General features: G+C 36.9%; 1 long non-coding RNA gene across 3 annotated transcripts in view; it reads right to left on the minus strand.

The window, feature by feature from the left end:
- Window positions 1–15,547, minus strand: part of LOC311435092 — a 66,020-nt gene that overhangs the window by 16,520 nt on the left and 33,953 nt on the right. Inside the window, exons 2-3 of one of the 3 annotated variants that reach the window (XR_014691929.1) lie at window positions 8,916–9,074; window positions 6,275–6,452 (exon numbers count right to left, since the gene is read on the minus strand). This is a non-coding gene — a long non-coding RNA (uncharacterized lncRNA). Of the gene's footprint in view, window positions 1–6,274; window positions 6,453–8,915; window positions 9,075–13,500; window positions 13,594–15,547 lie in introns of those variants that run through there. The other 2 variants (XR_014691928.1, XR_014691930.1) reach the window with 2 other exon arrangements.

Below are 15,547 nucleotides of genomic sequence, written 5' to 3' on the forward strand. Positions count from 1 at the left end.
GAAAAATCCAATTTACAAATCTACTGTATGTGGAAATTCATTCTTCCTCCAGCCCTATGTAGATCCTTTTTTTTTTTTTTTTTGTTCTCACACTGCACAAACACAACTTCATAGAGCAGCAGACAAAGACAAGCTGACATTTACATGCATCACTGATCGCTTTCTGTTCATTCAGTTCCTGTATTTCTGGCTCCCTTTGATTTGTATTTCAACTAAAAGTTGGAGATATTATTAAAATCAGCCTATGTCTTTTCCTCCTACATTTATATTCTTTTTATACACAGGTGTTGCCATATGGCTCAAGAAAGACCAAGGAGTGATGCTAGATTCACATATCTTGTCTGGTAGGATGCTTTGCTAAGCAGCTGTGATAATGAAGTCAAGAGCCTGTCTGGGAAGCTAAATCCAACACTTTCACCTCTCCACCTGGCATGAAATTAGCTTCCATTGAGCACTGACATTGGTCATGCCCTGTTGTGAGCTGATGAGGAGGTGCCCATGTTTATGCCTCTTTCAATCTGTAGAGCAAAACACAGTGCCAGGTTGTGCTAGAGATTCTTTCTTCCAATGCCAAAAAGAGAGAACTCACCCTCCAGTCTCTATCTGAGAGGTTCAGCAGGCTCTTTTGGGGCACCTTACTTTGCAGGATCCCAGTTCACACAGCTAGGGAAGGCAGGCCAAGGACGCATGTCAAGCGTTTCCTGTTCAGCAGCTTTGTTTGTGCAGGTCAGCCCAGTAACACCAGTGGCTTCTGAAAGGTGGGCAGCAGACAGGGAAGTGGAGGCCTCCACCAGCCCATATCCCTTTGGCCATCCCCTCTGAGTGAACTCCCTTCATACAAAGCATTAGAGCTTTTCCTCAGGGCAGCACTTCAGCCATTTCAAGACCAAGTATAATGGAATGGGTCTGTATGTACCACATTGTCCCAGAGCTGTTGCTAGGTCTAGCTGTAATCAAACTGTGTGGAAAAAATTCCTTGTGTGATAACTGGGACATGCATTTTTTGCAGGGTGCTCTGCATGTGTCAGCAAATTTATGGACCTGTTGAGATCAAGGTAGACAGGATATTTGGTGGGAAACCTCTCAAGAAATACAATTAGGATAAATGTGTCACTACAGATTGATTATGTAGTGATTTCACTCAATTGGAAAAAGAATCTGAATTTAAATACCTAATTTTAAGTCAGACCATCAAATCCATGTTGATCCTGTTGTGCAATCACTTTGTTTCTGTGGTAGCTTTAGTAAAGAAACCTAATTTTCATGGGGGCTTATAACACAGATTTATTTGGTGGCTTTTCAGAACCTCACTTCAATTGTTCAACTATTCATCTTATAAGTCCACAATGATTAAATGCTGCTTGAAATGTGGGTTAACATTGTCCATCAACACATTACGAAGCATGCAAATTGCTGCTTTAAATTTCTACTTCATGTGGAGTAGTCATGACACCACAGAACAGAGTAGAAAAGAAGAGAATACCTAAAGCTGGAAGGGACCCACAAGGATCATTAGGTCTAACCCTTGGCTGCAAACAGAATTACTTAAAAATTAAACGACGTCTAAGAAATTTTTCAAAACGCTTCTTGAAGTCCAGCAGGCTTGGTTCCATGACCACTACCCTGGGAAGCATATGGTATAGATATATGATTAGTTGACCAAACTATATTTTTAAACTACTTTCCACAACCATTCTCTTTTCCTAGTCTTTCCATCACAGTTTCTTTATGGAACATGCCATTTAAATAACAATATCTGTCACTCTGGTACATTCCTTGCATTATTTTAATTCTAATCAAATTTGTAATTTGATTCCTTTAAAAAAACAAAAAACAAAAAACAAAAAAACATGTACTGTAGGTATTGAATATAAATTCAGTGGCTGCATTCCATATTTGAAGATCTTATTCTAACTCAGAAGATCCTAGTCTCACCCTAGGCCTCAATCAGCCTTTTATGTGTCGGTATCATTATTTTACTGTTTTAACAAGAGAGTAACCTGTAGTAAACATATAGGATACTTAGCCTTCTGAAAACAAAACAAAACAAAAACAACATCAATAACAAAAAAAAAAAAAAAAACACAACTCTTTATGATTGATACATGGTAATAAATTGAAATAAATAATTCCACATACCTCAAAATACTGTAAATATGGAAGATCAACAGTAGTAATATTACAAGGGCATAAAAATAGAAGGAGCACAATTTCTCCAAAAAGGAGAATACATTCATTTTTGATCGACAGCATTTTTTCACTAGCAGATTCAGAAGCTGTTTGAACAGTGTGATGCAACATAGATCTGTAGGTAATGAAAGCAACAGAAAGTCCTTTAATGAATGCAAATAGTGATGATATACTCCCAAGTACGTGGCGTTTTCCAATTTAGAAGCACCTGATTACAGAATCACAGAATCACAGAATTTCTAGGTTGGAAGAGACCTCAAGATCATCGAGTCCAACCTCTGACCTAACACTAACAGTCCCCACTAAACCATATCCCTAAGCTCTACATCTAAATGTCTTTTAAAGACTTCCAGCGATGGTGACTCCACCACTTCCCTGGGCAGCCTTTTCCAATGTCTAACAACCCTTTCAGTAAAGAAGTTCTTCCTAACATCCAACCTAAACCTCCCCTGGCGCAACTTAAGCCCATTCCCCCTTGTCCTGTCACCAGGCACGTGGGAGAACAGACCAACCCCCACCTCTCTACAGCCTCCTTTAAGGTATCTGTAGAGAGCAAAAAGGTCACCCTTGAGCCTCCTTTTCTCCAGGCTGAACAAGCCCAGCTCCCTCAGCCGCTCCTCGTAAGACTTGTTCTCCAGGCCCCTCACCAGCTTCATCACCCTTCTCTGGACCTGTTCAAGCACCTTGATGTCCTTCTTGTAGCGAGGGGCCCAAAACTGAACACAGTACTCAAGGTGCGGCCTCACCAGAAATGAGTACAGGGGGACGATCACCTCCCTCGCCCTGCTGGTCACACTGTTTCTTATGCAAGCCAGGATGCTGTTGGCCTTCTTGGCCACCTGAGCACACTGCTGGCTCATATTCAGCCGACTATCAACCATCACTCCCAGGTCCTTCTCTGCCTGGCAGCTCTCCAACCACTCATCTCCCAGCCTGTAGCTCTGATTACTGATACCAAACACAAAAATTCTGTTCTGTACTATTTTCCACTTACCGTCATAGTCTGCATTTAGAGAAAGAATAACCAGGAACATAGGATAAGTGTTGATAAAGGAAGAAGACCAAAAAGAAGGTCAACATGAAAGTTTCGAAACATGGTCTAGCAACTGTTAATCCAAAGGCCCATACATCCAGCCTCCTGCTTTTGAGTGTAGCTGGTAGAAGACAGAGATGAACCAAAAAACAACCATAAGTATAGAGCTATCCTCATTATGATACATACGTCAGTAGCTTAGGGACTTCCTGAACCAGAAGATTTATTCAGGCCCACCTTTAAATGTTCATCAGTAACTGTATTATTAAAAACATGTCTAATACTGAGAATTCTTTTTTTTTTTTTTTTTCCCCATCTGCAGCATCTTGTGATACTACAGTTACTTGTGTGTCTAAATACATTCTTTTTTAAAAGCTTATAAGCTTGTTTCCAGAATGCCATTAGGCACCTCCTCATTCTTGTAGTGGGAGAACAGCATCAATAAACCCTTCTCCATGGTATCCATGGCAGAAAGGCCTCACTTATGTTCTACAAAGAACACAGAAGACAAGGCAAAATGACACAGTTTGAAAAGACAAGCTAAAAAGCCAATACAAGAGGTCTGTTTTGCTTTGGATTCTTCTCCTCTCCAATTTCAGCACCAAAGCCCAGTATTCAAACTCACTTTTTGGGGGAAATTGAACTAGAATCACTGCAATTCCCAAGTTTCCATTTTTCTACTGTATAAAAAAAATAATAAAAAAGCTTTATAAAACAGCAGTTTTGAAGAGATTCTGTGAGAGACAACTGCAAAATAAATTCTATCTATCAAAAAAATAGGCAGATGTCCTCCATTCTTTCTGCATGTGAAAGAAGAGGCTCAAATAATCCACAGGAGATATACAAACACTCTGTGTTAAACATAAAACTGCAGCTTATTAACCATAATAAGCTTACAGGAACATTGTGTACTAACAAGTATTGTTACCGTTGTCAATGCAAGGATGCTGCATGAGAACAACAATGGGAAAAGAAGAAGATATATCATTATTTTGGGGAAAAAAATAAGGATGTTCAGTTTCATTTCTCCTCTTCTGTTAAATGGATTTCAATCCTTTCGAAACTAATGACTGCATAAAATGCTTTTCTACAGCAGTGAAAGAAAAGAAGAATGAAACAAAACAAAACAAAAACCATAAATTGTCTGAGTAATAGGGAGAATGAGTCTAAAATCAGAAGAGATATAATTAGCAAATATTTCAGACATTTTGTAAATGTATATGTAAAATGTAAAAGTAAGCAATATCAGCATGAATACTTAGAATTTGGAAAACACAATATTTGAGCAAATCATAATGAAGAAAAAAAAAGTAAAAGGAAGTTCACATGCTACAGGTAAGAAAAACCTGAATATGTTCAAAGTAACTTCATAGATAATGCTAATTCAACACCTCCTAAACTTGAGTAGTGGTTGATTATTTTCAGGAAGTCACAAGAAATCCTACAGTAAACATCTGCAGAATAACTACATTTTTTTTTCCTCTGGCCCAAAAATTTGGTGGCTAGTTTATTCTCTTAAACATATCTTAAGCATATATCATCCTGAGAATATACCATTCTCAGTGATTTAACTAGAAGATCAAATATCACATCCCTAATAATAATAACAATAATCTTAGTCCAGAGTAAGGAGAATATGGATGTTCTCTCAATCCACGTAAATGCTTAATCATTTTTGATATCTAGTAAACTCAGCATCAGTGATATTTCCTGAGAGAGGGTTTCATGGATTAAAAAAATCCTGAAAAGAAACACTGTTTTTCAAAACATATAATTTAACTTCAAGCTGTATTTACTGAATGGTAGTTGTCAAGCATATACAACTCAGCAGTCAGTATGATTAGTTGCCCAAAGTTTCAGTGCTTTAGTGTATCTCTAACAAGCTATTACTTAATTAAAAAAAAAAAAAAAAAAAAAAAAAAAAAAAAAAAAGCACTAATAAATCTTCAATGGCTTGGAAAAATCATTAGCTAGTTTGCTCTAAACCTTTGACACAAAACTAGCCTGAATCTTCAGAATTTTAGTTGTTTGCTTTCTGAAGAATTTTTTCAATAGCTATTTTGATGAGGATTTACTATTTTCAAAATATTCACAGCTTCTTTTCACATTCAAATCAATAACAAACATTGAAAAATAGAGAGAAAAACAACCTCACACAATCTACCTTGCATTTCCCTTTAGAATAGAAACCCATTTTATGTTGGATGGTGTCAGCTAGGAAGATCTTATAATGAACACATGCTTTCAGATTTATCAGCAACCTCTTAGATGCCAATTACTCTGAATGGGTGAGCAGCAGAAGAATCGTTTTTTTTTTTTTTTTCCTCAGAACAGTGCAGTATAACCTAAATGGCTTGAGGATTGCAGCTTTAAAAATCCTTAAAATTAATTCACATTTGATAGCTCAAGAAGCAAATTATCTACTTAATAAGTAACAAATAGATATTTTTACACTTACGTGTTTTTAAGTTGCTGTAACAACACAGTGGAAAATTGCTTGTTACTTTTCTTTTTGCAGGGGGGTTGTTTTGTTCTTTTTTTCTGTACAATCATTCAGTGCAGGTAGGAATGCATGTAATATTTCTCCAGATTGATACTGTTTCAAAATAAGGTATGTCTCAGTCTGCCATGTAATGCAACTCATAACACTTTTTTTTTTTTTAACCCATGTACGTCAAGTTGATTGAGTCTTCAGGATTTGTCATGGATGGCATTTAGTTAATTTGTTTGTTGTTTGCTTTGTCCTGTATTCTGTCTTCTTCAAGGAAGAAACTGTACAGCAAGGAGGAAGCCTGTGCTGGTAGCTGTGCTTTGAAACAAGTCAATCCTCATGGACAAAGTGTAAGAGTTTGCCTATCCTGAAACAGAGCATGCCAAGAGCAAACAGCTTCCCAGGGACAGACAGGCAGCCAGAATAAAGCCAAGGAAACAGAGAGCCAGAGGCTGCTGGCAGAGAGAAAACCCACAGCCAGAAATGATGAAAATAAAGACTCATAAAACACATTCACAGGCGTCTGTGCATTTTGTTGCATGTGGGAAGCCCTTGGAAGAGCAACCCCAAAGAGAAAGAACTCATCTGACAATAAATGATGTACAAATTTATCTTTGATTTACTCACTGCCCTGTGTTCTCTCAGTTCTAATTAGTTCTTCATTGACATAATTCATCTTCACATAAAATATGAGATTCTTCTGAGTTTCGATGGCAGTTTTCTACTTTTGTGTGACCTCTTCAAGGAGAAAACACAAAGTTATCTTGGTCAATATAGAACCCCTATATTTATTCACTATTTTTAGTTAAATCTTTAACCATTTGCCAGAAAGAGTTTAGCAGTAAGAAAATAACTGTATGGCAACCGGATGTGTGTAGAATCAACTTTGCAAGTAACAAATAGTCTCAGCCAAAGATGATTTTTTTTCATGGAGATGGAACTGCTTGATTTCATTAACATAGAACAACAAAACTGTAGAAAATAAAGAAAGAATCTCCAAAGGGCAAATAACTATTTTTAAATATCATTCTTATGAGAACGACAACACTGGTTACATGGTTTAGCCAATGTACTTTCATGACAGGAGGCTGGTAAATCAGCAGGATATCAGCTAGTGAAGAAAGTTTTTCAAAGACATCACATAGCACCTTGGAATAATCTTCCAGATACTCTGAACAGGACAGCAATCATGTTGGACTGACTTATGATTTTTCTCAATCTTTTTTTAAAGAAAGGTGCTCCATGGGTTTCTCCTTTCCACTGAAATGGAAGACCATACTGGAGTCCTGAGCACTGCAGGTCCATGGTGAGATCTGCAGTAGAGTATCTGGTGAATGTAGATGACGTACACTCAGTGAGTGGATGCATCATCGCTCTCATCTGTGAGACTAGAGCTTATGTGTTGGGAAGAGAGTATAAGGACTCACAATATGTGAAAAGCCATGACAATCATTATTAGATTGCTGATTGATTATCTATATCTGGCCCTGAAACTCAAAGAGCTATAGCTGACCTGTCATTGCTGCCACAGAAAGTGCAAAGGAAGAACAAAGCTGGACCACAGTAGACACAAGGAATTGATGCAGAGTTGTGGATGGAAACAGAAAGAATAGATAACATCAGAGAAGGTTAATTTGTCATAACCCTGGGAAAGGCCTACTGGCTGGCACCTCTGGAAGTAATATGTTAAAAGCTTCACTGAATGTCTTCCAACTCTAAATTTTTAGGAGAGTTTAAGTTTACTAAATAAATAAATAAATAAAAAGTTTTGATAAGATATGCATTGTATATAGGCAGAAGGAGAGGGTAACTTTGTAGAATGGGAAAAAAAGTCTTTCACAGCTTAAGCATATACTCGAACAAGTCTTCCATCTTGCCTTCCTAAACAGACACTGACAATAACCTTAAAAAATAAGGCTGTGCTTTCTCAGGTTCTGAACCTTCAAAGAAGGTCTTTATAAAAAGACTTATTGTCTTTCCTCAAATTCCAGAAGGTACAGACAAAGTAATTTTAATGACACTATAAATCTAAGAAGTGAAAATACTCCTGTCATTTCATTATCTGCATGGGAAATATTGGACTTAAGATGTAAAAAGATGGAACTTTGGAAGCTCAACAGAAGCTAAAATTCTTTTTGTTAGTTGTTTTTAGGAGTACAAAGTAAATTAGAGAAGATATCATCTACTTTTAAGATCAGAACAGAGAGATGATTCCAGGAAGAATTTGTGTTTTCTTTTTTCAATAATAGTTCTGCTGTGAGGGTACAGGAATTTAAGAATCCTTATTAGGATCTTAACAGTGATCCATATGTAACAATGTAACACAATGCTTAATAAACATGATTTTTGGATGGCATCTTTTGTAAGATGAAAAACTGCAATGCTGAAGTCATCTCACTTTATATTTCCACTGAGCAAACATAAATGACATGAAGGGATTTCCTTTAGGTGTTCTCCCACAACTACAACACTTTATCCAAACATAACAAGGAAAAAAAATATATTCCTTGCTTTTGAGGCAAAACTGCCTGCTAGAGTGCACAAGCAATCAGTACCACTGTTAAACCATGACACTGTAGGTGGCATCACACTTGTAATGAACTCTGTCAGGAAATACAAGACAGCCACCACAGCCAGATACTGATACAACCATTCCATGCTAACTTGGAAATAAATTGGAAAAAGAAACTGGAGAGATGACAACACGGTCAGGATACAGAAGGGCTAACGCTTCCTGGAAAACATCCAGCATAGAAAGGAAATATGAAAACAATTCCCTCTAAGGACCACAAGATCTTGGGCTAATCAGGCAGAGCTCCTTGAAGAGAGGAGTGTTGGCTGAGAGAAAGAATTACAGACATCAATAGAGATAGGACAAGGAGTCTGCCACTGTGCAGTAGTTTCTACTTCTCTAGGTCTTGAGATCTTTGATTCCACTTCTTAGATTCTTTCCTTTCCTCTCTTAGATCGGGAATCACTGCAATAAAGGACCTCTGCATTTTTCAAGAAGGTTTTATTCCAAAACGGAAAACTGGAGAATTTTCCGCCCTATAATTTCAGATGGGAGACGTTTCCCCCTTGAATTTCAGCAATATAAGAAATCTGACAAAGGCATTGGAATTAGCCTTCAAGTGAGCCAAATAACTACTGTAAACTGAGGACACCTACAGAGAGCATGAACATTCAATAAAGTATTAATACCTGTAATATGATGTGGGTAGAGGATATAGGTTCACCCAACCCTTGCTGTACAAAGAGCTGACCTTTTATCTTTGGTGTAGAGGATTTAGCTCTCAATGGAGGTAAGCTTAACTGAAGTCTTCTATTAATTCAAAACTCTTTCCTTCATATGGATTCTTCCTAGAAAAAAAAAAAAAAAAAAAAAAAAAAGGAAACAAAGTTAAAAACTGGCACGTGAATGGACTCAAAAATCTAGGTTCATGGTTGTGGATGACAAAGGTTATCCCAGAAGCTGAAAGAAAAGGTCAAGAACTTATTGCTGATAATTTTTAGCAACCTTTGGCCTCATTCTGAGACATTACCTCTGCTTACTTTGAGAGAGTGGGATTGTGTTTGCCAAAGAAAGAAGAATTACAAGATTCATAGTCATGTAGAGCTGGCAGATTCTGTCCCTAGAAACAAACATTTTAATGAACTCTTCAATAACATTCCCATATTCAAAGTTCTATTAAAGGCACAACTAACTGCATGTCACAAATGTGACAATAAAATGCAGCCAAATAGAAACAGTTAAATATCAGCTCTGTAAACAGTAAAACAAATAGAATATTTTTAGTTCTTTTTCCAAACCACAAAACAGAATGGGGATTTGGTTGATAAAAAGCACTAATTATCTTGACTCAAGGAATCCAAGGATACCTCAGGAAATGCACATTATGAAAAAGGCGGTCTGCTCATATGCATTCTGGCAAGGTCTCAGCTTTTTGGCTGACTCGACTGAAGAAACCAGCATAATTAGAACTCCTGAATAAAGCTAGGTAATGTCAGGGATAATATTTCATTCTTCAAACAGATAAAGAAATAGATTGTGCTGTAAAGATAAAGCAGCAAGCAAATGAGGACACTGACAAATGTGATTGTGGGGAAACTTCAAATTATTCAAACTCCAGGAAGCAAATCCTGTGATTTCAGCTATCTTGAATTCAGAGAGGATTTATAAATAAAATAGAAAAGCTTGCCTGCTGCAGGCTCTTGGGATATTAGAATGCACAAACACTGCCACTCTAGCACAGTAAGGACATAAGCATTGTGCTGAGGCACAAAACCTTCAATTCCTTTCAGACACATTAGCTATTATCCGTACTGAAGTACTAACCTTTCTCACCTTTGTGCTTCCTTGGAAGGCATGGCAGGAGGCCAGTGAAAGGATGTCTTTCATGATACCAGAGTCTATTGCAAAACTCAAAGACTTTAGAGATTACAGCCATCATAACTAGTTCCACACACAACATGTCCCTAAGGAGCATGGAAAGTGGGGACAATAAAGGAGGAATGCAACAAAAACAGTGTGCAGGAAATGCCACAGTAAAAAGATGGGAGTTTGAAGAGATAAAAATGTTCCCTTAGAGTAACAGATGACCTGCTTACCCTCAGTTCAGTATTCAGTGTTTTAGACAGCCATAGTATGTTTCATAACCCCCCAAAAATAACCAGAATGAATCACACTGAGCTTTATATCTATACCTGTACTCAGGTCTTCTATGATCTCTGTTTTACATCCATGTCATCTGCCAAATACAATATCCTAGAAACAATACTGCTTGCTTCACCTTATGTTTTGTATAGAGACTACACAGTCCCTTTACTTACAGTGCAGAGCAATGACCCACTAACCGGAATTGCCTCAATAGGTACAGGTCACAGCCAGGCTTTCTTTTCTCTGTCCTGTCTCTGAATACAATTAGCAACATTCTCTGAAGTATCTGTTATAATGCACTCTGAAGTGGACTACTGTAATAGCATAAGCTACCCACTGGGGCACCTTTTTTCTCATCCACCACTAACAGAATTGGCTGTGCCCCAAAGAAAGACAGACACTACATTTTGCAGCTGGAGTTTGCAGGGAAGGGTTCAGATCTGCAGTGAAGTGCTCTTACAATCAGAAAATGCCCTTTCTCACACATGGCAACAGAAAGGTTATTTGGCAACGTTCCTCTCTGAAGTATTTAAGATTATTAATATGCTATGCAATACCTGGGTGATGTCCTAGTTTTCCTTCTGTAACTGTTATACTGTTACTAGGTGATATTCATCAATAAATGTTAATAGTTGAATCTTAAAGTAACCTAACAAACAAACAAATTAAAAATAAAATTAATTAATTAATTAATTTAAAAAAAAAAAAAAAAAGCATTCAAACAATCCACCTCATGTTTCTAAGAAATGCAGTCTCTAGCTTTAGTACTCACTCTCTGAAAGAGGTTAATGATGGTCAGGTTTGTTCACAATACAAGCCAAAATTTTCTACAGAAAATTTGAGTGAGTCAGTGTTACTTTTATAATAACCTTTCTCAATGATGGACTTATTCTAGTTATTATACATCTGGAGCACTTAGGATGCTAACCCTCAATGCTGGCATTTCCTGAGAAAGTACAGTTTCATGGCACAGTCTTTGCCTTCCTAGTGCTATACACAGCATTACACTGCATGATATTCAAAAGTCAAGCACTTGACACAAAGCTCCTTCAGAACTGCTGTGGGGGGATGTAATAAATTCCAGAGATAGCCATGGGACACAAATATTTTTCCTCCACTATCCTGTCAATGTTTTCTAAACAAACAAAAGACTGGGGGCAAGAAGAAGAGTCATGAAAATAAATGGTACCAGGGAGTCTGTGGGTTCCAGTGATAACACTGTGATGTTTAATTACACTCACTGATAATTTCCAGAGGCAGCAAGCTCTGAAAAAACACACAGAGGCATGCACATGCACAGAGGAAAATCTTACAAGCTTGATAGATTATTAATGAAGATTTCCTATGGGGTTTATTCATATGGTATTATCTCTGCTTCAGAAGATGCTATGCTAAAAATTAAAGTTTTCACAAAGGAGTCATTAACTCTTCAGTGCTCATGCTAATCACTCAGGTCTTGAGAAGCAACTGTCTGCACCTCTCTCAGTTACTTGCCCTTGCTAAAACTGCTGTCCCACTCCACTTTTCCCTTTACTTTCACTGCACCTCCTTGATAAAGCACAGTTATCTTATTAACTGATTTAAAATATGCTCACAGTTTGCTGCTGAACAGAAAAGAACAAGTTGCATAGAACAAGTGAAAGTTATTCATCTCTGCTTTCCTTTGATGTGCACCAACCTGCATTCCCAGTCCCCACCTACATGTCGCTCCTTTTCTTTCCAACTCTTACTCAAAATAGAGGCATAAGACAAGGAAAAACTGACTACTCAATCATGAAGAACTGCTCTTCATCCCATTTAAAATCAAAAACCAAAACAAAACCTTGAAGAGCAATTTTGGACTTTAAAAGAATGCATATTTTAAATAGAAGAGCTTGCCTGCTGCAGGCTGCTGGCAGGTTTGAATGCAAGATCCATGTGTAGACTTTGTAAGAGTGGAGTAAACCACCTCTTAAACCTGATTTTGCCTTTGGGCTATCACATGACCATCACATGAATCTTATTTACATGACTCCCTTTGGTGGATGGCTTTTCACTTCCCTCAAATATCCTGTCTTCTCAGCTTCAAGCAAAAGATGTTTAAGAAACGAGCCCTGAATTTGCCATAAAAAAAAAAAAAAAAAAAAAAAAAAAAAAAAAAAAAAAGAGTAGGAGACACATCTGAAAATCTAAATATGCCAAAAATCAGAAAAGGATGTAGTACCGATGCTTCTGCAGCTGGAGAACTGAGACAACAAGGTAGGCAGTGAGTGGCTGCAGCACAAGACTGAGGGATAAAACTAGCACTAGCCCTCACCCATCTACTGTCAACCTTGTATCTGCATGTCACATCCCAAGTATTAAAGCTCAGAAAAAAAGTCTAAGGCTTGTTCAAGTAAACGTTCAAGCTTGTTCTCAAGCTTGTTCAGGTAAATGAAACAGATTTTGGATGAAGTTCCATTTGTAAAAGCACTAACCACAGTTCTTCCAGCATCAGCTATCCAAACCTCTTACTCTCAACAGAAACCTGTATCATTTTCAGAACTTTGTCAGTTCTTGAGATCAGTAGGTTTATTTGTTTAAGACCTTAAATATTGACTAAGAGATGAGCAAATGCTGAGTCTGTCAGTAAATCAATAACAATTATTGTACTAAAATGAAGGTTTTTATTACAGGTTTTCATATAGATTTTAACAGGGAGAGATATCTTGGATATTTCCTCTGAATTTGATTCTTTCAAAAATACTGAAAATATATTAAAATATATTATGAATCAAAGCAACTGACAACATCATGTCCAGAGTGTGAGGACTAACAAAACAACTAGAAATCTCGGTCTTCGATAAGAACTGTGACTTCAGTTGTGATTAGTGTAATTGTGTTGCAATTATCATAAAATAAGCATAATGAATATCAGATACTGAATGTTTCTCAAAATCCTGAATATTTCCTACCAATAGTATTATTTTATTTTTTTTTATTGTACAGCCACACAAAATAAAATAAAATAAAAATGAAAGAAAAACCAAACCAAACCAAAACAAAACAAAACAAAACATTTTAATCAAAATCCCACAACTGATGTTAGAAACCATGAGTTCACCAGAGGAAACTATGGTTAACTATAATATGATTTATAGTAGAGACAACGTTGCTTCATCCCTTATTCCTGCTGCTTCAGAGTTTTCCATCCATAGCAGTGATCCTTTCCAGAGACTGCATCTTTAGTTGGTGTCCCTGCAGCTGTTGTAAGACAATGAGCCTCATAAGTGAATTAAAAAAATAATAATGACAATAATAATAATAATTAAAAAATCTGCTTTTAAGCTGCTGCTGAAATACCAATGCAATATTGCAAAAACTATCATTCCATTTAAGAGGAGGCACATCTCTAAACTGTCTGAAAAATTGTTCCTTCATTTGAGCTGAAGAAAAGCAAGTGCCAATCACAAATAATTTAGTCTGTATAATATGTACAAAATATGTATTGCTTTGGGATTCCACTGCTAAACCATGTTCCTAAGCGTCATTTCTACATGTCTCTTCACACCTCCAGGGATGGGGACTCCACCACTTCCCTGGATAGCCTGGATAGCTTGATCATCTTTTCCATGACAAAATTCTTCCTGACATCCAATCTAAACCTCCTCTGATGCCACTTGAGGCAATTGCTTTATGTTCTATCAGCTGTCACCTGAGAAAAAAGACCGTCATCATTCCTGCTGCAGCCTCCTTTCAGGTAGTCATAAAGAGCAATGAGGTCTTCCCTCAGCCTCCTTTTCATCAGACCAAACATCCCATAAGGAACTTCTTGTATGTTTTTTTTCCTAGTCCCTTCACCAGCTTTGTTTCTCATCTTATCATAGGTATATTTTTCCCTATTAAATGCTGTTTCATTGTCAAACTTAACTAAAATTAATTTTAAGAACTTATTTGTTTGAATACAAAATATATTTCATCTAAAATCTTGATACTTTTTCATAACATAATGGAAACCAAAATCTGAATTCATCCTTCCTCTTGTATTCAACATCATCTTGGTTATCAAACTAAAGAAAAGCTTTGTTTTAATCTGCTGAGCATTCAGTTTTTTCTTAGGATGCGCTTTCATGATCCACTCAATAGATCATGTAATGAATTTGAACTTAATATACCACAATGACTTGATTGTTTGCTAAAAAGCATACACCATATCGCATTTTTAAAGTAGGATGATCAACTGGTGATATGGTCAATTTAGAAGTGCTTTTTTGAATTTGTCTTAAACCAAGTCATCTTCCTTGAATGTGGTATTGCAAATTTGCACAGGCTTTCCAAATAAGTCATATGTAGTGATGTGATAGAAAACAAGAAAGTAGATTAACTGTTTTAATGCCTGTAAGAATTGAGTAAATATTGATCTTTACAGTTTGGGCAATTTACAGACCCAAATAGTATTTACCCTCAACATGTTTTAGTGCTTCTGATACTTCTTAAAATCTGTCTTCTTCCATGCCCGCATAACATCAGTGAGTTGTCATCGTTCTGACTAGTACACTCACAGCTTCTTTGTCATTTTCAATTAATAACACCTCCTGCTATAAAACAGAGGCTTATTTGTAAGCGTGTAAGCTTACAATTAATGCTATTACATTTCAGCCTACTTCCCTTGCTTCATTCTTCAGTTATTTGATTTGAACAAAAAATTCAAGGATAACACCACATTAACATGAGCTTTACTTCTAGATGTATCTGGTAGCCCCCATGGTAAGCACTGTGCACAAATAAGTTCTTGAAGTCTGCTAATTTCTTATCATTGTTCCAGAGACAAAGACAGAAAGAGAAGGAAAAGTAAAGAGAAGAGGAAGTGAGGGAGAAAAGGAAGGAAGGAAGGAAGGAAGGAAGGAAGGAAGGAAGGAAGGAAGGAAGGGAGGGAGGGAGGGAGGGAGGGAGGGAGGAAAGTTAAAGATTATAATGAGAAAATGTTGATGCATATGTTGGAGAAGAATATCTATGTCTCTTACAAAGCCAGTCTCTCACTTTTTTTTTTTTTTTTTTTTTTTTTTTTTTTTTTTTCCTGCACTGGAGTACATAGGATGAGATGACTGGATATGATGAGAAATAAAAAGATTTTTTGATATTATTAACATGTTACTTATACTTCTGTTAGAAGTCTCATGCTGATTGTGGTAGCATATTCTGAGCTCACAGCAGATCT

Source organism: Aythya ferina (genome assembly GCF_964211825.1).
Source record: "Aythya ferina genome assembly, chromosome: 3".
Taxonomy (NCBI): Eukaryota; Metazoa; Chordata; class Aves; order Anseriformes; family Anatidae; genus Aythya; species Aythya ferina.